At 42.7% G+C, this 27,455-nt stretch overlaps 2 long non-coding RNA genes across 3 annotated transcripts in view; one reads left to right on the plus strand and one right to left on the minus strand.

Moving 5' to 3' along the window:
- The window catches only part of LOC128324155 (uncharacterized), a 125,669-nt gene that overhangs the window by 72,733 nt on the left and 25,481 nt on the right, over positions 1–27,455 (plus strand). The window contains exon 2 of the long non-coding RNA XR_008306672.1: positions 19,385–19,495. This is a non-coding gene — a long non-coding RNA (uncharacterized LOC128324155). The remainder of the gene's footprint in view (positions 1–19,384; positions 19,496–27,455) is intronic.
- Positions 1,295–26,991, minus strand: LOC128324153 (uncharacterized). 2 transcript variants are annotated; one of them, XR_008306668.1, is made up of 3 exons: positions 26,918–26,991; positions 25,827–25,946; positions 1,295–2,195 (listed from the first exon to the last, which is right to left on the minus strand). It is a non-coding gene; the product is annotated as an uncharacterized LOC128324153 (long non-coding RNA). The 2 variants fall into 2 exon arrangements; XR_008306669.1 differs by having other exon boundaries at positions 25,827–25,933; positions 26,918–26,988.

The raw sequence follows: 27,455 nt of genomic DNA on the forward strand, positions 1-27,455 counted from the left end.
AACCGCTGCTCTGTGAACTGGTTTGGTCAAACTGACCAGTGGTTCTGTCTGTTCAACTGAACCGAGTCGAACCAGTTTGACACGGTTTGAGGAATTATGCTTATAAAGGGGCATTTGGTGAGGATTCCACTTTACAAGCAAAGGGGCCTGTGCAGGGGTTGCGCGGTTCCAGCCTCCATGCATGCACAGAGGCCATTTGCGTGATCTCTGCACATGCACAGAGACTGGAGCCACATGCCACACAGGCAGCGCTGCTGGGGGGAGTGCCAGGGTTTAGAGGAGCTGCCATTGCTGCCACTGCTGTCAGTGGTAAGGTGACCTCTCGCTCCCCCCACCCTGGCCACCCTTAGAAACTTTTTAAAGGCAGGATTCCCCTTTGCGTGTAAAGGAGAATCCTCACTGGATTTCCCTTTACAAGCATAGCCCCTCAAACCGCCAAACTGCACCAAACTGGATGGGCTGGCACTACAATTATATTTTAAACCTCACAAATAAGGTCTGAAAAAGACATGGGAGGACAATCCAGAAACACTGGGATGCAACTATTTGTCAACAAATGGTCTGGATTTTTTATAAAAAGTGAATGAACAAAAATGGAATAGTAAGGAAGCAATTATGGAAAATATCATTACCTCATGAGGTGACAGAGGCTGACAAACGGCACAAACACATGAAATTGTGCAAATGAAGTTTGCAATGGATGGCCTCTATTGGTAATGGCTGTCCATCATGCAGCTCCATTTGCACAATTCCATGCATTGGCACAAGAGCGTTCTAAACCAGCTGCACACACATTTTGTTATGATGCACGCAGAGTGTTGCACAGTATGTTAGCCAAAGTTTTAGGAAGTCACGATATGAACTTAACATGCATTTAATATTGATTAATGATTGAAAATATTTTACCTATGAAATGGAGGCTGCACATGAGAGGTGACATTGGGATATTAATGTTTGGGGAAAGTTCTCTTTTGGTTTAAAAAACAACAACAAAGAAAAGGCTTTATGTTACTCTTAAATATTTCGCCAGAACCGATTTCTATTGAGAAAAGTTCATATTGTATTGATGGATGATGCTGAATTTGAGTTGTAATGCTAACAAACCTAAAGTGAAAGAGTTTAGACAACTGTACAGACAGGCAAAGAGGCAGAGACCATGTTGTCATTCCATGCTGACTGTAACACTTGCTTCTGCTCTTGGAATACCCTGTGTTGGGATTGGTGGTTTTTTTACACCTTTGGTCCAAGTGTACGGTTGGTGTTTTGTCTATAAACCAATTAGCTGTGAAAGATAATTTGTCTCCAAGAACAAGATTCAAAGAGGAGAGAAGCCAGGAAAACTCACTGATGTAGAAAAATGGCAGAAGGGGGTTAATATGCTGACAGATTCAAAGACATACATGTCTTGGCCTGCACTCTTAATGAGCATGGTTCACTGATTCTGCCTTAATCTGCACCTTCAAAAAAGGAAAAAGGAAAAACAATGAGAGGACACAAGGCCCTTTTTAAGCACAGGGCTTTCATACAGGGCTGTGCGCTAAATGGGAACAATACCTATGTGGAGACTGACCAGATAGATATTTTCATGCTACTTGGCGCAGACCGGCTCCCCTTCTGAGGCTTATTGTCATTCACAACCACAGCGTTTATGCGGAGCTTTGTCCCTCTTTCAGCTGATGACAATAGGGCAGGCTCCCAGCACCTTGTTTTCTATGCCTCAGGGAGGAAATGACAGAAGGCCTGCCTTATTTACCTTAGTGGCTTCCCCCATGTAATCTGGTTAATCATGTGGCTAATCAAGGACACAGAGAATCCCCTCACACTAGGCTTGTACAAGGACGGCTCATTCATATTTAATACAATAGAGTGCTTAAGTCATTCCACGCCTTGCCAAAGACATTTCCCCCCTGTCTTTGTTTGGTTGCTCAAGAGAGTTTCTTGCCCTCCCCTCCCCACTTTCACGCAGGCATATGTTCCTGCTCCGCCCTGCTGCAGCTGGACAAGGGGGCTAAGCTCTCCAGTTTTGTTTTGTTTTGTTAGAAGCCAATGAATCGATTAGTGGCAGTCTGACACGTGGGTTAAAGCCATTCCCGCATGTATGCATACATTAGTGCGCTGTTATTTAGAGTCTTCATCGCAAGGTGACCTCCGAGACAGCAGTGCTCTTCCTAGCTCACCTCGACAATCTGGCAGGCCTAAAAGAAAACAGACCAATAGATGTGATCTCAAGACCAAGTGAAGAGATAGTCGATTTGTAAAGTTGGTGTGTGTGCATTCGTTCCAACAAAGCCCTTCATAGGGGGAATACATTCTTGTGTCTTAATGCTCTTCCAGTCCAGAATGATTGCACTTTGGTTTGAGAAGAGGAGAATTGGAATTGGAATATTCTTCACAAGCCTTTTGTGCTATGATATCATGAGAAGCGGTGAATGGAGATTAGGGTAGGTGTGTGGGGAGTTGTTCAAAGCAAACAGTTGTACAGAACGGAGCATTTCACAGCATTGTTACTCCTGTCATCTTTGTCTTGCGGCACTGGAAGAAGCAGTCGCTGCCAAAACAATGTCCCTATATCTGGGTTGTTGAACACAGCAAGTATTTTCCAATATTTTACCACAAACCCAGAGAATATGACACATTGAAGAAACAGTCCATCTTGTACAGGATGTGCTCCAGTGATGTGCAAAAACTCTACAAATGTCTACTACATGGAAAGGGAAAAGACCAAATCTAAGCATCTGCACGTGCATGGCCTTATATGGATACATGTGCATAAAAGTCGGCATCCCCTCACAGAGCAGTGCATGAACAGCTTTAGGCTTCATCTGTGCTCTCTTGGCTTGCAGCTTGTTGTTCAAATGACAACAAACCGGATTCTTCTGAAGAGAGGCCACAACCAGGAGCCAGGATGCCTTGTAGAACTACAGCAGAAAGTTTCACTTCCCCCTTCCCCCACCTCCAGTGAGCAGGACTATCTCCTCCCCTCCTGCTCCTCCTACTCATTAGCACCTTTATAGTACATTATCTTTGCCCTAATCCTCTTGGCATTTTAGGGATTCGGAGTCATTAGAGCACTTGCAGGGTTGATCTTATTGTGACGGAGGTGTGAATTGATCAGCCAAATGACAAATGGTGACAGGCATGCTCTCTCTTGGTTTGCTACTTTGCCCCTTAATTGCACAGGAATAGTTTGAAAAGGAAAATGCTCTGCTTTTGTAAAGCTTATGCAATTCAGTGTGGAACCTCAAACTCTCCATGCTCTTCCTTCCATAAATATATGAAACAAAGTCCTAGCTAGCTATAGACCTGTTCAGATATTATGTTGTACAATTGTACAGATGTCTGTAGACACATACATAGGAACATAGGAAGCTGTCGTATACTGAGTCAGACCCATTGGTCTATCTAGCTCAGTATTGTCTTCACAGACTGGCAGCAGCTTCTCTAAGGTTGCAGGCAGGAATCTCTCTCAGCCCTATCTTGGAGAAACCATGGAGAGAACTTGAAACCTTCTGCTCTTCTGAGAGCAGGGAGGCTCCACCCCCTGAGGGGAATAACTTACAGTGCTCACGCTTCTAGTGAACTGGCTTGTGCACATCCCTAACCTGCATACATATCTGTACCTGTGTACACTGTAAATTCAAGTCCTCTTTAGATGTTATAAAGCGTGAGCAGCTCTCCCGCTTACAGCAAGGAAAACAGGGAGGATGTCCTGCCCCTCCACTGTCATTCACCCCTCCCTCCCAACTTACATATTTATGGTGCTGTTTGTTTGAAAGGGAGGCACTGTAAGCATGTTCACCAGCAATTCCACGAGCGATTCCACAAACCTCATTCAACTGAGATTACACCACTTGCTAACACTACTTACTGTTAATTATTGACCACCTTCTAACCCTCTCAATGCACACTGATGGCTAAAACCTAAATTTTAGTCTGTTTTTGCATTTGAGGCTCATAATAATGATTTGTATTGATACTTAATTTGCATCCCATTTTACATTCAGTGAGATCTTTTACACAACCTCGCTGGGGAGGATGGGGGAGGCTGCGGGAAAGGCAGGAGCTCAGCTGTTGCCACTGTGTTCCCTTCTGCTGCACTACACACCCACACGAGCAGCGGTGTAGTGGAGGGAGACGCTGAGAGCAGGAGGACTTCTCCTCACCCACATCCCAGGGTGACCCGGGGCATAAGCGCTACAGCTGTGCTCTAAAGCAGCCACCGTGCTTGGCACAGCTGCTCCTTCCCCCTGGCTTCCTGCCGGAATGGCAGCGGGCCAGTGGTGGGGAGCCGTTTAACCTGGCAACAATTGCTGGCTGAGGTTAAGTGAACCACAGGTTCGTCAGCTAAACACCAGGTTGATAAGTGGGGCTTGGTGTGGGGGCAGTGCTGGGAGCAACCTTGCACCCGCTGCTTCACATGCTCAGCCTAACCCAGCCTGGGTTGTTACAACAGCTCTATTGTAACAACAGCTCTATTTTGCAGGCAGATATTATTATCTCCATTTTGCAGTTAATGGAGGCTGAGAGAAGAAAGGGTTGCGTAAGGCCACCTAATGTGCTCATGGGTTAGGTGACATTTAAACCAGGGACTTCCTGATTCAAGGAATAGATTCTTAGGCTGCAAAAACTGACCAGAGAAGGAAGTCTGGGGTGGCATACAAATAAATTAGATAAATAAATATGCAGCATTACCTGGAAGCACAGTGAGATTTACTTCCAAGTAAACAACATGCATAGGATTGCACTTTCTGTCAGTATGCTATCTGAGTCATAGTGGAAGTTGACACTTTTTTTCTTTAAACTTCACACACTCACACACACACAAACATATAGCTAGCAAAATGTGTAGGAAAATGATAAACCAATTCCACCGAATGCAATGTTTATCAGCTACCTTTAAAAAGAGGTACATTTCTTATCAGGCAAAGGTGAGCAAGTTAAAAACCACATAAATACTGTTCATTCATTGTGATAAATCTTGATCAAATCATGATGATTAATCTTCATTATGAGTTAGGCTCCCACCCTTCCCACAATACCATGTGCCCCCAAACCACTTAGGTCACTTCTGTGGGATTTTTTTTTATTTCAAACACTGAGGTTTGATGAAGATGACATGGGAAGCTCTAATTATTTTAATAGGGCTAATTAGAGAATAATTTACATTCATTATTGTAGAGAATGCCCAGAGTACATCACTCCCAAAGCTGCATTAGTTGCTGCTTTTGTTATGCGCTGTGATATCCAAAGTACATGAGAATGTTTCACTAGTTCACAAGAAAAACTATGTTATCATCAAAATATTTCACTCTTGAATTGGAATGGAATCATCTTTAGAACTGGTTAACAACATTCTTTTGCTACCAGACATTCTTATGGGCTGACATCCTAACTAAAGCTGCATCCATGCAGTCAAAAAAGGCATGCGTGCAGGAATAGTGTCCCCATTTTTAATGGGGATTCTCATGCATGGGGGTGATTTTCCCCAATCTCCCCTCCTTCCCCTCTGTGCAGTGCGAAATTATATCCCTGAGAGTTGCACAGCTGCCAGGGACATAATTTCAAGCTGCACAGAGCACTTCCAAAGGTAGGGTAAACTGGCAAAAATTGCCACTCTCTGCATGTGAGCGCCTGCATTCCAGAAGCAGGGACACGATCTTTGCACATGCCTTTTTTGACTTCATGCACGCCACTTTAGTTAGGATGCCGGCCATGGTCTATCCGCTGTAATCCATAATTATAGATGCAGGCTGCTTCCAATGTTTTCTCAGACTTCCAAAATAAATCTTTGGTGGCATGGGGACCTGCATGTAGAATCTCTGCTGTGTACATAGGAGTTCCCTGAATTGCTCATTAAATTCTGGATTTGCACTTATGCCAGTTTTATTTCTTAGGGTAACCAATATGAGGACTGCAGTCTACAGTCTAAGTACTTCGGGTTACTTCTTTCTCCTCCTGAGAGATGCTGTTAGGATTTTAGGACTAAAATCTGATTTATTTATTTTTAAGTTCAAGGGATAACCATTTGGATGGGCAAAGTAATGCATGAGAAGTTCTGGTCAGATTAATAGTTTAGTCCAGAACTCTGACATCTGTATTAGAGCAGTACAGAAATTAATCTGAGATTTGACATTTAAAACACTTTTCAAAGGAACCTTTCCACTGACTGTGGTTTCCTAAATCATGGCAGCAAGCACTGTCATGACAGAACAGCATGAGAAATCACTTTGACCATGTCTGTGTTTTCCTACATTATGAGCAAGGAAATGACCCTCTGAATCATTACATCATGACACTATGCACAATAACATCCTGGGAACAATCCTATTGCACACTGTTACAACAACTCACTAAGTCAGGGACAATTAATTCTTTATTTGGTTCATGTGTTGTACTAGTTTAAGCCTCATTTTTGTAATCAAATAGTATAATGAAATCCATGTACAGTGCCCCTCACTTCCTCAAGGAACTGGCTCCAGTATGAGGTGGACTAGTCATGTGTTGTAGCCCCTTCTCTACCATTTTGCACTGGAAATGGGGCAAGGTTTCATCTAACATGCATACATTTGGACTCATGGTGTGCAGTGCAAAAACGAAAAGTGCAGTAGTCTAAGTTTTTGTGCAGTTGGGCCCATGAGGTTTAATAAGGAAGTAGGTTGTCCATTCAAAAGAAACGGGGGGGGGGGTAGGAGAAAAGAGAAAATAAAGAAAATAAAATGAACACCATTTCCTTTCAGTCTCCATAACCTTATATAAAAAGTGTATTAGAATCTTCCCTTACATTCTCACATTCTTTGTAAGGCTGTAAGGCACCTCCATTTTTCTTGCTTCCTATCTGTCTTTGTCTCCTTCCTTCCTTCCTTCCTTCTTCCTTCCTTCCTTGTTGTTTTCCCTCACTCTCCTTTTTCTATTCATTCTAATTTTCCCTTTCATCTGTCTTCCTTTTTTTTGGTTAGAAAATTCTGGAGTAAGGCAATGCAACCTTCACAGATGTTCCTGGTTGGCCATTGCATGGATGCTGGACTAGATGGATCTTTGGCCTGATCTAACATAAGATGCATCATAAGATATCTCCCACTTGTGGAGTAGGGAACAAAGATTAGAATAACCCTTTTGCTGGTGCAGGTATGCCATTTTCAGGAGGCACTTCATAGTCAAGAGACTACATATAATGGGAATGAGGTCACCCCCTGTGGAAACTCACACAGGCAAGACTGCATTCTGCTGCACAGTGCACAGACCTGCTATGCACATTGTTCAGTGATGCCTACTAATTCTTTGATCCATTGTGCCATATATATTGGGTTGGCTAAGTCTAGCATGGGCAGTAGTGAAGATTAATGCAGGCATTGCTTGATGCAGAAGTCCATTGGCCAGCTCCTACCAGAATATTATTTTCAACAGCATAGATGTTGAGTTCAGATTTGTCAAGAAAGAAACAGGTGGCATCTGAGAAAACTGAGTCAAGATTTTGAGCTATTTTTGATAGTTTTATGATAGAGCGACTTGTCATATGATGCAGAGAGAATTTGAAGTTTTATGAGTGTGCTAGTCCATAGTTGCCTTTAAACCTGGCAGCCTCTGTGCCATTTCTGAATAAAATGTGAAATGGTAGAACACTTGTTGATCTAGAACAATGGGACTGGGGTTGGAGGCACAATGCATTTATTTTCTCTCTTATTTTTCAAATCCAAAGGTGGTCTTCTAAGATAGGAGTACCACCCAAAACATGGCATGCCAAAAGCTCAGCTAATTTTGAAACAGACCAAACAAAAGAAAACATTTCTCTTTCAATCATAATTGAAGAACGAAAAGGCTAAAATAACAACACAATAGGACTTTTGAAGGAAGGAAAATTATAATGAAAGATAGTAATAGCAATTTTATTATGCCAGCAACAAAAACCCTCTGAAAGTAGCTACTGTCAACTAGCATATGAATAGCAGTTCTTACGTGGTTTCAAGGACACTGTAGCTTGCCTGTGCCAAATTGAACGATTTAATGAGAGCAGACAGCACAGTTTGTTAAAGAAATAACATTGAATTAAGGGCATTGACTAGGAGAATGTGTAGCTTCCATCCATTACCTTCTATTAGTATCTTTGGCATTTTAATTATACTCCAACTATACAGTCAAAAACTCTACTCCTTATAGCAGCAGCAGTACTGATAGGAGATGAGTACTTTGATTCAGTGGCTTTCCATTCAGTTCAGTGGAAGGTGCACCTCTGACTACAAAGAGATAAACATACTGCTGATCCTTCCACTCAAACGAAGGGGAAACCCTGCACACACCAGAGCTCCATGTGCTCATCAGATCTCCCACAAAGTTCTTGACCAGGGGGGCTGATATGATACACATGTTGCTTAAATGACTATGCATAATTGTGTGATCACTTTGGTTTATATCAGTGCTAGCAATTAAATAAAATGTGCCTGATGGGTGTTTTTAAAGTAATAATATAATCAAATACACTTGTTACATTTAGAGGCTGTTGACATGAGCAGCCCTACCTAGGCATGGGCAGCCTATCTGGGTAGGGCTGCTTGTGAAGCACCAGGATCAGGGCCGATCCTGGTACTGCCTCCCTGGGTAGCCTGAGTTCTTTACTCAGAGTGCTACCTGGGTAAAAGGGTGCAAGCATGCCCTTTTACACAATTCCGGGGTTGGGGTGTGTGTTCAGGGTCCAGGCAGCCCAAGCAAACACAAAGCCGAGCACCTAGAGCTCCCAGCTTGAAGGGAAAGCCCTCAGTGCACCACACTCCTCGTGTGGTGCATTAAGGGATATGTGGAGGCTGGGCTTTATTTTCCTGGCCTCCAGATATCCACACTGCTCAGAGCAGTGCAGACTGTGTGGGCACTCAAGCCACATGCCACACATCAGATCTATGATCATCTGGGGGGGAAGTTGGGTTCAACTCTGCCTTCCTTGCCATCTGCCTTCCCTGTCCCAGAAATGGTCATGCGAATGACCTCATAGACTTTTTTAATTTAAGCTCATTTATTTATGTGTATTCAGAATAATAGCTTTGCAGAACCACTGCATGTTCTGCATCTGTTTAAGGAAAGCTACATATTCTGGATTTGTAAACTCCGCTTGTTTTATTAATTTATCATTCATTCATTCATTGCATTTCTATAACACCTAGTATAGGAATCTCTAGGCGGTGTACAAATTAAAACATAATATGGAAACATTTAAAATTCATAAAAACAGATAAAAATCACAGTAGATAAAAACACACATTAAAATTTAAAATTTTATATGTTTATCTCATGTGTCTGTAACATCAAACTTTTTCCCATATACACAGTGAAAATAAAATACATTGTGGTGATCTCTTCTTTCATTGGCATGAAAGAAAAACATTGAAACAGTTAACAAAAGATTCATTTTTGTTTTGTTGATTTCAGAGACATCTTATTTTAAAGTCTCTTCAAAGTGATCTTTGCTTTCTTCCCTTTGACAAGTCATGTTCTCACTTCATATAATCCAAAAGGCTATGATCTTCTCATAGACAAAATGACAACTGAAGTCTTGTCTATACAGTTCATATTAGGAGATCTCACATTATTGAACATTCCAGGATCACCAAGAAAAGTGATAACAATTATTAAAGATAAACGCAGTCACTGATTCCTATTTTCCTGCCTTCAAAGTCGTTACAACATTCAAAAAGTAGATTAAAGGAACCAATGGCTCAAAGCAGTGAAATGTTTTAGGAAATGATACATTTCTGTTGAGCGGGGATGTGCAAAACCAGTTTGTTCTGGAACGGGACCTCCACGAACTGGCACGGTCTGGTTCAATTGTGAAACGGTTTGAGTGGTTCAATTGTGAACTGCTTCAAGTTGGTTTGAGATGGTTTGTCAAACTGACCAGCCTAGCTGATCAGTTCAACCGAACCGGTTTGCTTTGGCACAGTTCAGTCCAAATTTGAACCGAATTTGGACTGAACCGTGCCAAACGGTCCATGCACACCCTTACTATGGAGCCTCATTAAGTATGTAAAAAGAGAAATAATGTGTATATTTTGAGTATGTAATGATATAAAGGAAGAGAAAAAGTTCTGCTGGGTGGGGCCCTCAATGTTTAACTCTGCTCCTCCCTCCTTCAGGTACTTACTAGAAAAGAGCTGCTTGTGCCAATGGCGTGAGTCTCTTGGTGCGAGCCTAAGGGCGAGAGCACAAGAGCTCTCGTCCTTGTGATCCTCAGCCTGGAGGCAAGCAGACTGAGGCCCCACCAGCAAGATTAATTCAGCATTCCGTGCAAGCATTCCTAACATGGAACATTTAGCAGCAGCTTGGTGTGCAGACAGCAGCCTGCTATTTCATCATAACTGGTTATTTGGACATGTGCAGTCAAGACTGTTGGTGATGTTTTGTCTGTGAGGCCATCTCCTCTGGGTTGACTGTGGGGGCATCTATGTTTGTTTCTGGGGTGGAGAGAGGGCAAGGAGAGGGGTTCTCGCTCTGGAATTGCCCCATGTGAGGAACCTTATTTTAATTATCTCCCCGTCTTTCATCTTTGGTGAGTAGTATTTTGGTTGTTTGCTGCAGTGGTCCCCTAGGTCCAAGATTGGTGTGAGCATTCCTGGTTGTGGGTGGGCTTGCTGCATGGCTGTGGCTCTGTGTATGATGACAAAAGTCCCGGTTTGGTGTTGAGGGCATAGAGGAGCTGAGGTAGTTGGGCTGAAGGATATGTATGGGAGAGTGGGGGATTGAGGAGGGTCTGGGTGTGGTGGCTTCTCAGCTGCAGAGGATCTTGGATAATACAGATTAGCTAGATCCCTTTCAATCTGGCTTCCATCCTGGATAGCTATTCTGGTGGTGGTGGTGGTGAATAGAAGAAGTCATGTTGGCAGGTCAGCAGGCCATTCCAGGGAAAGGGAAGTCAGAAATGTAATAGCTGTCTTCCTCGCCAGTTGTCCTGCCAGCTCTTTGACCTTGGGGAGCACTGCCAACAACCCACGTAGCCTCGCCTTGCTCCTTTGTAATGCCAGGTCAGTCTAGCCAACCTCTTGTGCATCACAGAGGCTTGGTTGGGGGAGGCTAGTGGCCCAGTCGGGTCCCAGCTTCTCCCTCCAGGGTATTCTGCAGAGGAGCAGGTGAGGGGACATGGGCAGGGAGGTGGAGTGGCTGTGGTCTATAAGGATAACATCTCCCTTACCAGGGTCCCTGTTGGGGTATCTGACCATATTGAATGTGTATACTTAAGTTAGGGTATCAGGGCTAGATTGGACTTCTGTTGGTGTACCAATCGCCCTGCTGCCCAACAGAATCCCTTACTGAGCTCATGGACTTGGTCGTGGAATTTGCGTTGGAGTCTCTCAGACTTTTGGTGCTGAGGGACTTCAGTGTTCATTTTGGGACCAACTTGTCCAGGGCAGCTCAGGAGTTCATAGTGGCCATGACAACTATGAGCCTATCCCAAGTGGCATCTGGACCGATGCACATTGCTGGTCACACACTTGATTTGGTCTTTTACTCTGATCTTTTTAATCTCTGTGCGGAACAAGTTTTGTTCTAGACGGCACTATCAAGACACTGTGTGTGCACATGCATTCAGAGTGGGGCCTTCCTAATTCAACTTGAGCGGGATCTAAAATTAACTGAGCGGACATCAGAAAACTTGTGAGCGTGCACACACTATAGAGGGAACAGTGGTAGGGACTCCTGTGATTTCCCTATTGTCATGGACGGACCACCATCTGGTTAAGGTTAGGCTTACAACCACTTCCCACCTCCGCAGGGGTGAAGGGCCTACTAGAATGGTCTGCCCAAAGAAGTTATTGGATCCAATAGGATTCCAAAAAGCCTTGGAGGGCTTTAATGTTGGCTCTGCCAGTGATCTCATTGATGCCCTGGTGGAGAATTGGAACAGTAGACACGATTGCTCCTAAGCCTCCCGTCCAACCCACTTTGAAATTGGCCCCTTGGTATACAGAAGAACTATGGGGGCAGAAGCGGCAAGGAAAATGACAGGAGTTCAAGTGGAGAAAGACTCAATTCGAATCTGACAGATTATGACATAGAGCACATTTAAAGATCTATGCTCAGGCAATATGTGCAGCAAAGAAGCGGTTCTTTTTTGCCAGTATTGCATCTGCAAGCTCACATCCAGCGGAGTTGTCCAGGGTTGTGAGGGGGCTAGTATGTCCCCCGCTTTCCTTGAATCAGAATTTGGAGCTATTAGTTACTCACTGTGATGTTTTTAATTAGTCCTTTGCAGACAAAATCTCTTGTATTTGGGCTGACTTAGATGGAGACTCCACAATTACTGAGGTCTGAATTGGAGATATCCAGCAACTCCTCTTATGTGATTTGACTGGATCAGTTTCAGTTTGTGACTCCTGAGGATGTGGACAAGCTGTTTGGAATGATGAGGCCTACCACTTGTTCTCTTGACTCTTTGTCCAACATGACTTGTTCTATCTAGCAAGGAGGCTGTTGTAGGAGGCCTGGTAGAAATCATAAATGCTTCTTTGAGGGAGGGCAGGATGCCTCCTTGTCTTAAGGAGGTAATTAGACCTCTTCTAAAGAAGCCTGCATTAGATCTCACAGAGTTGAGCAACTATAGGTCTGTCTCCAAACTCCCATGGTTGGGCAAGGTAATTGAGAGGGTGGCAGTCTCTCAGCTCCAGATGGTCTTGGAGGAAACTGATTATCTAGACCCATTTCAAACTGGCTTTCAGGAGGGCTGTGGGGTGGAGACTGCCTTGGTCGGCTGCTGCTCTTGATTGCTCAATTGCTCTTGATTGCTGCCCTGAGATTGTGGAATGTGCTCCATAGTTAAATACAATCCTCTCCATCTCTGACAATTTAAAAAAAGCATTTGAAAACCCACCTTTTCACCCAAGCTTTTTCAGCTTTTAAAATTTTTAAGTTTTAATCTGTTTTGACTTTTAGATTGTTTAAATTGTTTTAAGTTTTTGTGTATGCTTTAACTTGTTTTATGTTAGTGTTAACCAGAGATGAAAGTTTGGGGCAGTGTACAAATTTGACAAACAAACAAACAAACAAAATATGGGACTGAAACTGCCTTGGTCGACCTAGTGGATGATCTACACCGGGAGCTTGAAATGGGGAGTGCTTCCCTGTTGGTTCTGCTGGACCTCTCAGCAGTGTTTGATACCATCACTATGGTCTTCTGGACCACCTCTCAAGTATGGGGATTGGAGTGCTTTGGAGTGGCTTCAGTCCTTTCTTTGGGGGAAGGATCCAGAAGGTGGTGCTGGGGGACTACTGCTCAGCTCCTTGGACATTGGCTTGTGGGGTCCCACAGGGTTTGGTTTTGTCCTCCATGCTGTTCAACATCTACAAGAAACTACTGGGAGAGGTCATCCAGGGACTTGGACTGAATTGTCAGCAATATGCAGATGATACTCAGCTTTATCTCCCCTTGTCACCTGATCCTAGGGAGCTAGTGGATGACCTGAATCAGTGGCTGGAGGCCATGATGGGCTGGATGTGGGCTATTAAGCTGAGGTTGAAACCAGACAAGATGGAGGTGCTGTTGGTCATTAGGAGAGCCAATCGGGATGAAGGGATTTGACCTGTTCTGAATGGGGTTGCACTCCCCTTGAAAGACTAAGTGCTAGCTTGGGAGTACTGCTGGACCCAGCGCTGCTTTTTGATGCTCAGATGGAGGTGGTGTCCAGAGGTGCTTTTTGCACAGCTTTGGCTAGTGCACCAGCTGAGCCTCTTTCTTGAGAAGGCAGTTCTGGCCACAGTTACCCACATCTTAGTCACATCACAGCTGTATTACTGTTACACACTCTACGTGGGGCTGCCCTTGAAGAATATTCAGAAACTGCAGCTAGTGCAAAATGTGGAAGTTACGATTTTATCCAGAACTGCCTGCTGGGATCATATTACACCCATTCTGAAAGAATTACACTGGCTGCCAATTTGTTTCCGGGTCCAACTCAAGGTGCTGGTTTTGACCTTTAAAGCCCTTAGCAGTCTGGGCCCTGGATATCTTAAGGACTGCCTGCTCTCAAGGGTTTCTGCCTGTTCGACAGGATCATTGGATTGGGCTCTGCTCTGTGTGCCAGCAGTGAGAGAGGCTCGGCTGTTGAGCATGTGAATCAGGGCCTTCTCAGTCATTGCCCTCAAGCTTTGGAATGTTCTCCTGGCTGGCATCTGTTCCTCAGCCTCCATCATAGTTTTTAGAAAGCAAGTTAAAATGTGGCTCTTCACCCAGGCTTTTATATGAGATTAGTTTTTACTACAGCTGCTTTGTGTTTTGTGTGTTTACTGTTTTATATGGTTTTTAAAAACTTTTAAAATAGAGATATATTATTTTAGATATTTGTACTTTAAAATTGTATTTTAGTTGTGAATTGTTTTAATTATATTGTAAACTATTTGGGATTATTTTAATAAAAAGCTGTATAGAAATGGAACAATAAATAAATATAGGAAGAACTTAAGATATCTTGGCAGAATACCAGAAAGAAGGTGGAGAAATATCATTCACCAGATCTAATGAAGATAGGACAAAGAGCAATAGGTATACGTGAAAAAAGTTAGATATGTAAACAACACATTAAGAAATATGAATTCTGAACAGAGCAAGCTGACCATATGGATCTTTAAGTGATAAGGGAAAGGGCTCTTCAGCACATACAATATTAATTCATTGACCTGTTGCGTACACACACACACACACACACACACACAAAACTCTTCTGACAAGCCTGGCAAATTTTGCACAGAGGGCTTCACTCTATGGAGGATGTCAGGTCAGATCTGTCATCTTTAAAGTAAAAACTTTTTTTGTGCTAAGTACTCATTTGCAATTTGTTCAAATGGCTTCATGAGTAGCGTTGAGCCTTCAAATTTGTAGTACAAACCAATTTGGGTCAGGGTCTTATCTAAGTGTTTCTAATATAAACAAAGAAAGATAAGCACAGATGTCCCCTAGGAATCTATCACAAAATTGTAAGAATGTGTATGGAAAAGTGGCCATAGTTGGCCCTATCTTCCCAGCTGGCTTCACCGCACCTTTCCCTTGGCCCCTCCTACCTCTCTCTCCAAATTCTTCACTGTTGGGTACCTAACTCTTTCCTTGCATCCCTTCAGTCATATTCATTTATAGTTTGTCCCTGTTGCCAAGTTAACAAAACATGACTTGGGGTGTCTGAATCCTTCCATAACTTGTCTTGTTTTGTACTTGAGAAATTTTTTTCCTGTGTTTCTTTGAGTCCTGCACTGGCATTCAGTTTTGAATCCTGAAAAGAGCTGGTTGTTGTCTGTATGACCACCTTAATTCCATCCCTTACTTCCAAGACTGTTATGCATGGCAGTCTTTGCCCTTAGTTGCTAGAGAAGCAAATTGGTTGGGATCAGAGATGAGACTGCTGCCATGGCTGCTGGTGTTAGTAAAGTATGACATTTTTTCAAAAGCAGCAGAGGTGGAAGGGACATTTAGGAGCTTACCTCCCAGTTGTGACTGCACATTCCCCAAAAGGGGTTGGTGATTTGATTTGGGCAAAGATCCCAGATTCCGGTGAGGAGGATGGGGATAAGCCAACATTGTCTATGTCATGCAAACCCGGCAGTGTCAATGTTTTCTGCCCAATGTACAGTTCTAGAACCAACATCTATACCTGACTTTGACTCTTGGTTACAAATGGCTTCTGGACCATAAACAAGGCTGATGAAGCTGACATTGGCAGGTTCGCATTATATGACCAATATCAGCTCTGCTCATGTGCAACCAGAAGTCAGGCTCGCAAGCATTCCTAGGGCTCCAGCAGCAAAGCTGACATTCACTGTTGTTATTATTATTGTTATTATTATTTATTCGATATCTATACCGCCCTTCCAAAAATGGCTCAGGGCGGTTTACACAGATAAATAACAAACAAATATGTATGAATCCACCCACAGTTATGTATGAATCCACCCACAGTCTATTTCTAGGGATGTGTAGTAGCTCCCTAATATATTTCACTTTTCATGTAGAAGCATGTCTGGGTTTCCTTGAATATTCTCAGGCATTTCTCCTTGAGAGGAGCCCTGGAATTTACTCCATATTTTACTTTTTTTGAAATCTTTATGCAAATCCTATTTATGACCTCCCTTTCCTTCTCAGCTTTTCATAGATTTCTCTCCTGCCTATTTTAACAGACAGACAGACAGACAGTCTCACAAAACTGTGGGATGTTATTATAAAAGACATGGAAGTATATTTGCACTCTATATTGTTTATTGCTTTTTAGCATTCCTCCTGCAATAGAGATTCTCTGCAATAGACCTAAAATCAGCGCGTAATCTTACATGCAACTTGCCTTCAGAATCTCTCTGTAAGGAAATTATGCATGGAAATTCCTTTTTACAAGCTTTTACTGAAACCACAACTCTGTAACTGAGATATATACTGCAGGAAATTTTGCCCAAAGCTTTGTCTTGGTTATATAAAGGAATTATAGGTGTGGACCAATTTTTGAATTAGCATGAATATTTCTTTTATGTGCATATGAGAAATGCCTTTGAAACATCTTGCTAAAGGCTTTTCCCCTTGTGTTTTGGTTGCTATAACGGAAGTCTGGTCACCCAATAAGGGGACAAAACTGAATGTAGGTCCACCTTAATCAGATTCAAAATCTTGTCCTGATATGATTTGTCCTCATCCATTTCTGAGAAATATAAACATTCAGGATTCAGGAAGACATGTGTGGAAAATAAATATGGCTACATGGAAATCCCTTGAGACTTTTATTTACTATATTTTACCTGTTCATAAAAAGAGCTAATTACATTTCATAGGAATCACAGTAGTAAGAAACAAATACACTATTGCCCAACTCTCTTGTAGTAATGTTCTCCAACCATTTTAATTTATTTATTGGTATTTATTTTATAAAACCACATTTAAGAACACATTTAACATTCATTGTGCATTTCTGCATGTGGTTCAGTATGCTGGCTCTTCAGTTTGATTTGTAAAGGAATAATGTGTGATAAGCATGCTATGTTATGTTCCTATAGCATAAAACAGACAAAGATAATGGCTAATTATAAGTATAATAGATGCAGCCCAAGTTTTGGCTGTTGTGTTGAAATGAATGCAGCTCTTCCTATATTTGGCCTGTCTGGCACCCTTTCCCATGTCATTCCTAGGCTAGCCTTCTGGGTACAGGGTTAAGTTAGGGGAAGAGCAGAATGATTTAGACTTACTCTGTTTATTGATTTTTGCTTTGTTACCTGTCTTTGGAATGAGGTGGTTTATGAACATATGTATGTTCATACTACATAAATCAATACATAAGCTTTGTGTGAGGTTTTGTTGCCCAACCTTCATTTCTGTTTGACTCCTTTTTAACTCTGGTGTTGGCCATCTGAACTGTCTGAGACCTATTTACCTGAAGGACTGCCTGCACCCATATGAGCCTACCCAACCCTTAAGATCTCTCTCTGCCCTGCTCTCTGGTCCACCAATATTGCAAGTTCAGTTGAACAGGTACCAGGGACCGGGCTTTCTCAGTGGTGGTGCCAGAGTTCCTCCCCTGGGGAGATCCTTCACACCCACCCTCTCTGTTCTCAAATTGGCCTTGAAGTCCCTGCTCATTCACAAGGCTTTTAACATTGATTGGGTGTTTTGGTTTTGACATATTTTCATTCTCTGCTGTGCTATCTTTGTTGTGATTTGATTGTGTTTTTATTTGTTATATAACTCACCTTTGGGAGACTGGATTCAAATCTATTTAATTAATTTAATAAACAAACACGCTCTGTGCCTTCTTCCTTTCCCTCAGGCCTCTGCTGACTATACTAATTGTCCCCTCAGGTCCTTACTTTATCACCCCGCCAGCTATTCTTTCCTGCTTCCTTCCACCCCCTGATTATTAGCTTTCCACTCTGCTTCCAAGCCTTTGGGCCTTCCAAGCCCTAATGTCTCTTTTCTGCCCCTTCTTGTCTGATTCATTCATTTCCTAACTTCAGTGGCCATTTAATTTCATATCCTCTATGACTATCTCTATGCAGTGCGAAGTTTCTGCATATGCCCTCTCTCATTGATCTCTCTGTCTTCAGTTCCTTGTCTCTCCTGCCTTCATTTACCACAATTGCCAATTTCCCCCTCAACTTTATTTTTCTCAGGCCTTTGCCAATTCTGTACCCCTCCTTCTGTGAACCCCGTGTATGCCACCTTGTGCTGCATAATAGCAGAAAGCTTGCCTATAAACATACTAATAAACAAATAAATTCATTTTCCATCTTAAAGAGAGAAAAAATAGCAGCCATGGGGGAGGGTGGGAATCAGGTCTTCAGTGCAAAGGAAAGAGGGGTTTTACTCCCCCTCCCCGCTATTCTGATGAAAAACACTTCACCTCCCCAAATCTGTAATTTGCCTTGGGAAAGGGGTATGCATTACCCGGTTAGGTTCGAGCCTGAATTGGACTCGAACTGAACCAGGCATGTTCAGCCCCCACTCCAAACAGCTCCCCGCCCCCCATAGCTCGGTTCTAATTTGACCTGGTTTGGAGGTTCTAACGTAGGGATTTTTAAAAAACTTTCATTGCCTCTGGGGAGTGCTGCTGTGACCGCCTGGGTGTGTGTGTCTCCAGCAGTTCTCTACCCCCCTGCCGACCTCCCTCTGGTCTCAAATGGCCCCATTCGGGCCATCTCCGGCCCATTCTGAGCCTCTCTGCACAGGCAGCAGCCATTTTGGAGGCCACTATGCATGCACACTGGCCATCCCGATCACACAGATGGCCAGTGTGCATGCATGGCAGCCTTCAAAGTGGCTGCTGCTAGAACAGAGAGGCCCACAGTGGGCCAAAAGCAGCCTGGAATGGGTCAAAAATGTCCCAAACTGGGCCATTTGAGGCCAGGGGAGGCTGGTGGGGGAGGGGGAACTGCCGGAGAGCTCCCATGGCCACAGCAGTACCCCCCGGAGGTGGCGAGTGGATTTTTAAATTATCTATCTTAGAACCCTGGAATCAGCCCCACAGCCAGCCAGCCAGCCAGCCAGCCAGTGGGAGTGGGGGAGGGTTGGCCAGACCTCAAGCCAAACTGGAGGTGGACCAGTTTGATGGTGAACCAGCTTCAGGATGAGCCAGTTCGCACATCCCTACCCTAGGAGAGAAGCTGCTATGAGCTCAAATAGCAGCGTTACTCCCAAGGCAAACAGCAGATTCAGGGAGAGTAGAGAGAGATGTGTGATTTTCATCAAGATCATAGCACAGGCATGAAGGATTTTTTTAAAAATAGCAGCTGCTATTTTTAAGAAAAAGAAAATGAATGACAGGTTTAAAGTCATATTTGGTCTGACCCTTTAGTTTTACCATTAGCTTTCCAGCCTACAGCCTCTTTCGCTCCTAAACAACTCTCAGCCTAACCTACCTCATGTGCTCTTGTCTTTTTATTGCTGCAGGCAAACTCTAGCCAAGATTCACATGCAAGTGTTTTTCATCTTCAATTCCACTGACTCTCACCCAACACTGAAGGCTTACATGCCATATCCACATGCCAAGAGTCAATTCAGGTAGCTTCTATTCAAAACATTTGCAATTATTTTCTTAATTTTTATTATAAATGTACTACAAAAAACAAACCTTTGCAATAATGAGAATTATAAATGTGGCTGATGATTATTCTGAAAATTATTATTCCAATTATTATAAACAAAGTCCATCATTCTACAGTTTTATCTGTTGATATCACTTTTGTAATAGGTTACTTTAGTTAATTGTATGTTAGCCCCAATGCACTTGTACCACTTCAACAGAATCAGATGATTTCCAGTCTGGGTTATTTCCAAGCTGAGACAAATAATATTCTAGATGAAGTTAACAGGATCATAGTTACACGTTACTAGTTCCAAATTATCTTCTAAGACCACCTCTTTCAAATTTTCTAATCGTAAATTAGCTTTGAGGTTATTTGGAACTTTATTGTCAGTCATTTCCTTTTTCTTTCCAAGGCATCTTTCCAAAATATCTCAATTATTGTAAACAGCCAAAATGTATGTAAAAGATTTACACCAGCAGTAGTCAGTGTTCAAATTATATATCCTCTTGATGTATTCGGGAGTCAAATATTAGGGATGTGCCTGAATCGTCTTGGCGCCTCTTTGAAGAGATGCCGAAACTCTCTGGCTCTCTGATGCGGAAACATTTTGGGTGTTGTGCACGGTGTGGGGTTGCTTTAAATGGAGGCAGGCAGGTCCTACCTGCCCCTCTGTCAAAACGCCGCCACCCTGCACCACCCATCACAGTGCTGTTGCAATTTAAGCTAGTCCGTGCCAGCAACAGCCCATGCCACTGGCCCCTTTAACACGCTGCGGCGACAGGATGCTTCTCTCAGTATCCCTCGCATGGCATCAAAGGGGCCAGTGGCATAGGCTGCCTCTGACATGGACTAACTTTGATTGCAACAGTGCCATGATGGAGTGGCGTAGGGTGGTGGCTTGACAGAGGGGCAGGTAGACCTGCCTGCTTCCATTTAAAGCAACCCCTAGCCAGTCCCTGGGATGTGCCTGAAGCAATTCATGCACATCCCTATCAAATACCAGCAAAAGAACAACTTATAGTCATACTCTCTAAGGGACATACGGATCATAGAGGTCATTCACACAACTGAAAACTGGTCCTCCTCACATTTGGGAGCTATGTTAGCTCCCATTTTTTCAGTTGGGTTGGTGCAAACAACTCTGTAGGAGGAGGGAGAAGTGATTGTGTGGAAGTAAGGTAGGAGGAAAAGCTGGGTAGGACAGCTTTTCCTCCTACCTTGGTCAGATGCTGAGTATGAAAGTTGGTAAGATAGCACTGTCCTAGCCAACTCTTCTGCCTACCTTGATTCCACACAGTCACTTCTCCCTCCTCCTACCTAGTTGTTTGCACCCACACAACCAAAAATTCAGAGCCCTTGTCCTTAAAAATTAAGACACTTGTCCTACCAGGTTTATGGTTGTGTTGAATGGCCTCATATTCGGTTATATTCCTCCACAATCTAACCTCTTCTTTCTCCAAGACAAGGTCACTTAGATTCATAGCCACTTGCAACTCAAATGTTTACACATCTGCCATCTTGAATCAGGGTGGATGACATTATCACAAACTGCACCATTGAAGTGTCCCTATGTGTCCCTACAACTATACCAAATTTGGTTCATATTGGTTCAGGCATTGCAAAGTTGATAGTGGGGAACACACACACGGACACACAGACACACACACAGAATACCGTGTGATCTCATAAGCTTACTTTCTTAAGGAAAGTAGGCTAAAAAAAAGTTGATTCCTCTCTCAGGATCAGCTGAGACACTTCCCTATCAAATTCTTACATCTGGAGATGTCAATAAACATTCAGCTTCTGTCCGCACCCCAATAAACTCCAAATTTCTAAATCAAAGATATCTAAATGAAATCTGAAATAATCTAAAAATACTGGAACAGAAATGTCCTCTTCCCCTCCATTTTATTTACTACTGAAATAAACTCCAAATAAAAACATTTGTAATTTTAAAGAGTTTTTGTAGTTCATAATTACCCAGTATTTGATGATTTATTGAAAAGAGCTTGTGAAGGACAATTTTCCTTAGGGGTGTGTGTGCGTGCATGTTTTCTTGGCACCCTGAGCTGCTACATCCTGTGGAGTCTGATTCATTCCTCACTTAACTTTAGTGGCTGTTTAATTTCATGCACCAAAGGATGAAGATGGTATTCAAGTAAAGGTTGATGTTTGCATGGCTACATCAAGAGGCTTTTACAATTCGTTGGCTTGGAAAGAAATAGGTGAGGATAGGGTAAAGTTAAAATGTGCTTAAAATAAAAAAAAAATGAATTTGAAGTGAGCTTCTATCCCTTGCTTTAATAATACCTAAAGTTAATGCTTTCATTATAGAACATAATATCTCCGGTTGGGCTTGCTTCCCCCACCCCCACCCCCCACCCACATGGAACATCCTCCTCACGCCCATTGCTTCCACTCGACGACACTGGCAAAATGCAGCTCACTTGGCATTAGGAAAACTCAGTGTGTACGACAGTGGTGCCAACAGTACAGCTTTTATGAGGGGAAAGTGCATTATAGCAATTATGCAATTGGCCTGATTTCTGTCAGCTTTCTAAAGGGAAGCGCAAGAAGGCCAAGCCTTCTTCAACACATAAATAACACCTAGAATTACTCAAAACAAGTCACTAAGAGTGGGTACTTAGGTCACAGGGATGTGGAGCCTTTGTCAACCTCTCTCCCACTTCCTTTGAGGGAAAAGAGGAAAGGCAGGAACTAGGTCTGTGCCATTATTTATTTTACCTCTGTTTATTATTTATCTATCTATAAAATAATTTGAGAATTTGTTGAAAATTGTTATATACATATTTGTAGTCATAGTAATACCTTATATGTGGTGAGAATAGATACACGTGGACTGGGTCTGCACCTAACTTTGGTGTTTGTAACTGTATCCATTTTGCTGGCAAAAACCCAAGTCATTTGCCTTGTCACACATTCTATTTGTTGATTTGATTTGATTTGCTTTGATTTCTATACTGCCCTTCCAAAAATGGCTCAGGGCAGTTTGCACAGAGAAATAATAAATCAATAAGCTTTATCCCTGTCCTCAAAGGGCTCACAATCTAAAAAGAAACACAAGATAGACACCAGCAACTGGAGGTACTGCGCTGGGGGTAGAGAGGGCCAGTTACTCTCCCCCTGCTAAATAAAAGAGAATCACTATGTTAAAACATGCCTCTGTGCCAAGTTAGCTAGGTGTGTGTATTAAATTTTGAGATGCAGGGTCTTGTGCTGCTCAGGCCATGCGTGCCTACTTAGAAATAAGTCTTACTTTGTTCAGTCAGGGCTACTCCTAAATAAGAGTGCATGTAACTGCAGACTTAACTGCATTTGCCCATAACAGAATTGCAGGGACCTGCAGTTTCCTTACCATTACATCTGAATGCATGCAACTCCAGTCCTATCCATTGAATTACCTGAGGTTGCACTCAGGATACTCCAGTTTGAACCCTTGGTTTGTATTGAGTTTTGCTGCTCCAAATCGAGGGTCCACAGAGCTTCCGTTCCATCCAAATGCAGCGATTTTCAGCCAGTTCTTGCACAGAGGAACTGACAACTAGCTGATTGCAGAGAGGATGTTCTACCTGTCGTCTAAATGCGGACAGGACATTGGGGGGGCGGAACTGTGAGTCTATTGGACCCATGGTTCCACATGACGTGTGAATGTGGCCACTGTCTGTTTGGAAGTGACATTGTCAGAATGTAAGCCATCTAAATGTACTCTTGGGATTTATGGAAATCCTTACTTTGAAGTTAAAACTTTCAAACACTCTTTGGAAAAGGCTACTGCTAACCCTCATGGAAGTTACTGATTTGGTTTTATACAAACATAGCAATACCCTATTTTTCTAATGTAAGTTGCAATGCTGATCAGGCATTCTAAGCTCCAGATTCTGCAAATCAGGGAAAGCAACATGTAAGAAATTACTTTTCCCCATTGCTTTTGATTGAAGATGGGCATGTGTTCTGGCAACAGCAGGTGATGTTAGCTTTGATTAATGTCAGAATTTTGAATGTAGCAACTGAGGAGCTGCACACCTGCAAAGCTGACATGCTTACCTAATGGCTTAGTTGTTAGACGCAGAAGTGGTTAATCAAAGTTTCAACACAAGGTCTGGAGGGAGGGACACCCAGCTTAATTAATATACCAGATATCCATGCCAAAAGGTTGCCTGGATGGATTATTTTCAGGCTGGAAAGAACTCTCAAGGTGGAGGATAATACTCAACACCTGTGAGCATTTTTATTAGCAACTCACATTGAAGGAATACCTTTTATGTGAAGTGTCTGGCCACATTCTACCAGGTGTATCTGACAGGCCTTTCTTTTACTATAACAATGCTAATGGATGAGCACTGGAGAGCCATGTAGTCCATGGATAAGTATAAGAGAATTTCCACCTCTCAAAGCATCCTCAAAGTTCCAACTTCTGAAAATGTCTTACAATTTTTGCTCATTTACATTTGTATGAAAATATGTCAATAGGTTATTCAATGCTTATGTTTTTATAATTCTCATTTTTTAGCTTTTAAAATAAATTTTAATTTGAAACATAATTCTGATTGTGGTTTTAGTCTGACTTTTAACTTGTTTACTTAATTTGGTTAATTTTATTAGTTTTATATTGTATTGTATCTATTTTATTGTTGTGAGCCGCCCCGAGCAGTAGTGTACTGGAGGGGCTAGGTAGAATTTTTTAAAATAAATAAATACTTGATCAATGAAAAGTAGGGCTGAGACAAAAGTTCCCCATGGAGAACTTCTGGCTCAAATCCCCCTTACTTCCTTGCTGCCACCTGTCTTGCATTGGTGTTCGTCCTACTGGCTAGTACTTGGTGGCAACCATTATTTCACCCAGAAACATGGTGACATATTATGTCCCTTGCAAGGGCTTTTGGGGGGAAATTGGCAGCCTCAACCTGTGGTCACTACAAGAAGTGCCACTGTCACCAATGAGTTTCATCCCCACCCATGAAAACCCCTAAAATGCCTCCCAACATCACCACCAGCAAATGGACTGGCAACATTGTGAGAACCATATTGTATCAGCATTTCTGGCAAGGGTAGACAACTGCCCAGGAGTACACCTACGCTTACAACAGCTGTAAGATTTCACTAGTCCTATGTAGACATTAGGCCAGTTCACATAGTGATAGGTTCACATGATTAAATTAGGAGGCAACGTCATTGATCATGTGTTAAGCAGCAGCTGAGTTTGAGGGCTTTCCCTCCTACCTAATTTGTTGCAGAGAAATTGCTTATCCTCTATAAGTAAATGGACAGGAAGCAACTTTAACTGAGAAACAAGAGTTTCGTATTTATTATTTCCTCAACATATGGTAAGAAAACAATAAACAGATTAACAGTCTCTTATGCAGAGAGAGGGAGAACCTCACAGTTTGAATTTAAATCAGCAAGTGTGGAGGAGAAAAACACAATGACTGCGCCCCCAAGCTAGTACACATGCACATTCAAATATATACAAACATGTCTTAGATCAAGAACAGAGATAACGTCCACAGCCAATCTCAACATAATTCAGCAGCTGAGACAGAGCCCTTGCACCCAACTGCTGCTTAACAGACAATCATTGCGGGTGCCTCCTACCTTATTTTTTATTGCACACAAGTACACACAGCTCCTGAACAAGGGTAAGACTTTTGTCCTCCCCTGTTTATCATCATGTAAACTAGCCTATTATGTTCAACACATGAGCAATCTGTGTGCAGTGGCTGACATGATAAGGAATATTACTCAGAATAGTCCCACTGAAGTTAAAAGGACCAGTTAAGCATTGCCTTTTTAATTTCAGTGGGACTACTCTGAGTAATATTACTTATCATATCAGCCACTGTACACATGTGCAGATCTATATATACATAGTTATTCATACATTATGTTTAGCGTGTATACAGTATGACACTTTCTTTTTGTCCCATGCAGTTGATGGGGCCTGTACCAGGTTCAGTTTTAAAATGAATGGTATGTACAGTTATTCATGCACCCCCAGATACATGTATACAGATACTTGTGCTACTGTTGAAGCTAAAACTGCTTAAACACAGAGATACTCAAATTGAAGGCTTTTTTGTTTTTGTTTTCTAGTATGTAGGCTTACTTGCTTCATAAAGGTTTGTGTACCTTTGACTTAGGGACCACGGTTGACATCAGTCTCCAAAAGGAGCTATTTCAGCCCTCACTAAACTCATCCCAAATTTTGAATCCCAAAATAAATGCAGAATTTGAAAACTCTCAAAATGAGAAGCAAAAATAGCTGCACAGCTATATTTTTTACTCACCCTGCTGTTTCCTTGCTTATTTCAAATCACTTGCAATATAGAAAATTAGCCGGTAGAGCTTTTGTCTCTTCATACAGTATATCTTCTGCTTATTATGAAAAGAGCTTCTGAAATAAAGAACTATTCATAAAAATTATGAATGGGTGGGAAACCTGGATGTCATTTACTTGTGTGTGACTCAACTCCATACTTTGGACCACATGTGATTATTTGATAGGGGCACCAATATCTCTGGTACTGCATCCCTTTCAGGCAGGGGCGTAGCAAGGTTGGAGTGGGCCCAGAGACGAGATTTTAAAATGCCCCCCCCTCAAAGTCCAGGGCCTCTGCACACCCCAGGCCCCCAAGGATTTAAGTCTGATATTCCAAAATAAGTATGCTGCCTGGAAATACATTGCACTGAATACACACACGCACACTTCACAGTATATAGTGATATACATTGAGTACTATATATTTGTGCTACTTTTAATGCCTAGAACACACTAGAAAGATGAATGATTAAAATGGCCCCCTCGCTGCAGATTAGCAAAGGAGACTTTCAACCATGCAGAGTGAGCCTATGTTTGTTTTCTCAGAATTCTGAACAAATTCAGTCAAGTTTGATTGCAGGAGGTTTTTCACAGGAGGCTTCTAAAGCCCTTTAACACACATCTCCTCTGGAATGGAGGTGCTGCACTCACATGTTGGCCAGATTTACCCTGAAGTCCCTGCAAGTTATTGGAGAGCAGTTCACACACAAGAAAAATAAAATAAAATAAAAGCAGAAGACATGCTTCACAGTTCTCACTCAGACCTTCTGGGTTGCAAAACAACTTGAACATAAGTGCATATATAAATGAATGAATAAAATAAATATAATACTGTTTCTTCCAGAAGTTTTTGTAATTTTCTGCCATGAAACAAGCCACTTATAGGACTTTTTAGATAGTTTTTTTTAAGCCAGCAAATTTTCCGAGCTGTTTAAAAATAAATATTCAGAGACTTCTCAGTCCCTCCCCCCCCCATATCAAAGCCCTATGGCAAGCAGATGCCTATATATCCGGGGCGGGGGGCAGGGAAGGTAACCCCAAAAGGAGTTCACACTCTACCTGGCAGCAGGGGGTCTTCTGCTGCAGAGAACAGTGGTGGCCACTCTGGCTGCCTCCTCCTTCCTGGCTGGCTTGGGCCCTACTGGAGTTCAGGCTTCACAGAGGCCTACACAGGCCTCTGTGGAAGCCCCGCCCACCCGCCGATCAGCTGAGAGGCGGGAGAAAAGGAGCTCTTTGCAGCTTGTCTGCTGCCTCGATTGCCAGCCAGGAGAACAAGCTGGAGAGACGGCGAACAGGGCAAGTGGCTGAGGGGCCTTGGGGCTGGGCAGGGGGCAATGGGGAGTCACGTGAGGTGCCTCTGGGGGGGCCCCTCCAGGCAGTGGGGCCCCCAGACAACTGTCTCCCCTTGCCCGATCGTTGTTACGCGCCTGCTTTCAGGATGAAAGGAAATCTGACCAAATCAGATCCATTTGATCAGATTTTCCAGTTGTTGTGAAATAAATGTCTATGGGAATTTGAGCTGAATAACATATAGGTCACTCAGTCCATTTGGGCCCTGTTCATTTTCACAATACATGGATGGAGGGGCAGAGAGCAG

Source organism: Hemicordylus capensis, chromosome 4, assembly GCF_027244095.1.
Source record: "Hemicordylus capensis ecotype Gifberg chromosome 4, rHemCap1.1.pri, whole genome shotgun sequence".
Lineage (NCBI taxonomy): Eukaryota > Metazoa > Chordata > Lepidosauria > Squamata > Cordylidae > Hemicordylus > Hemicordylus capensis.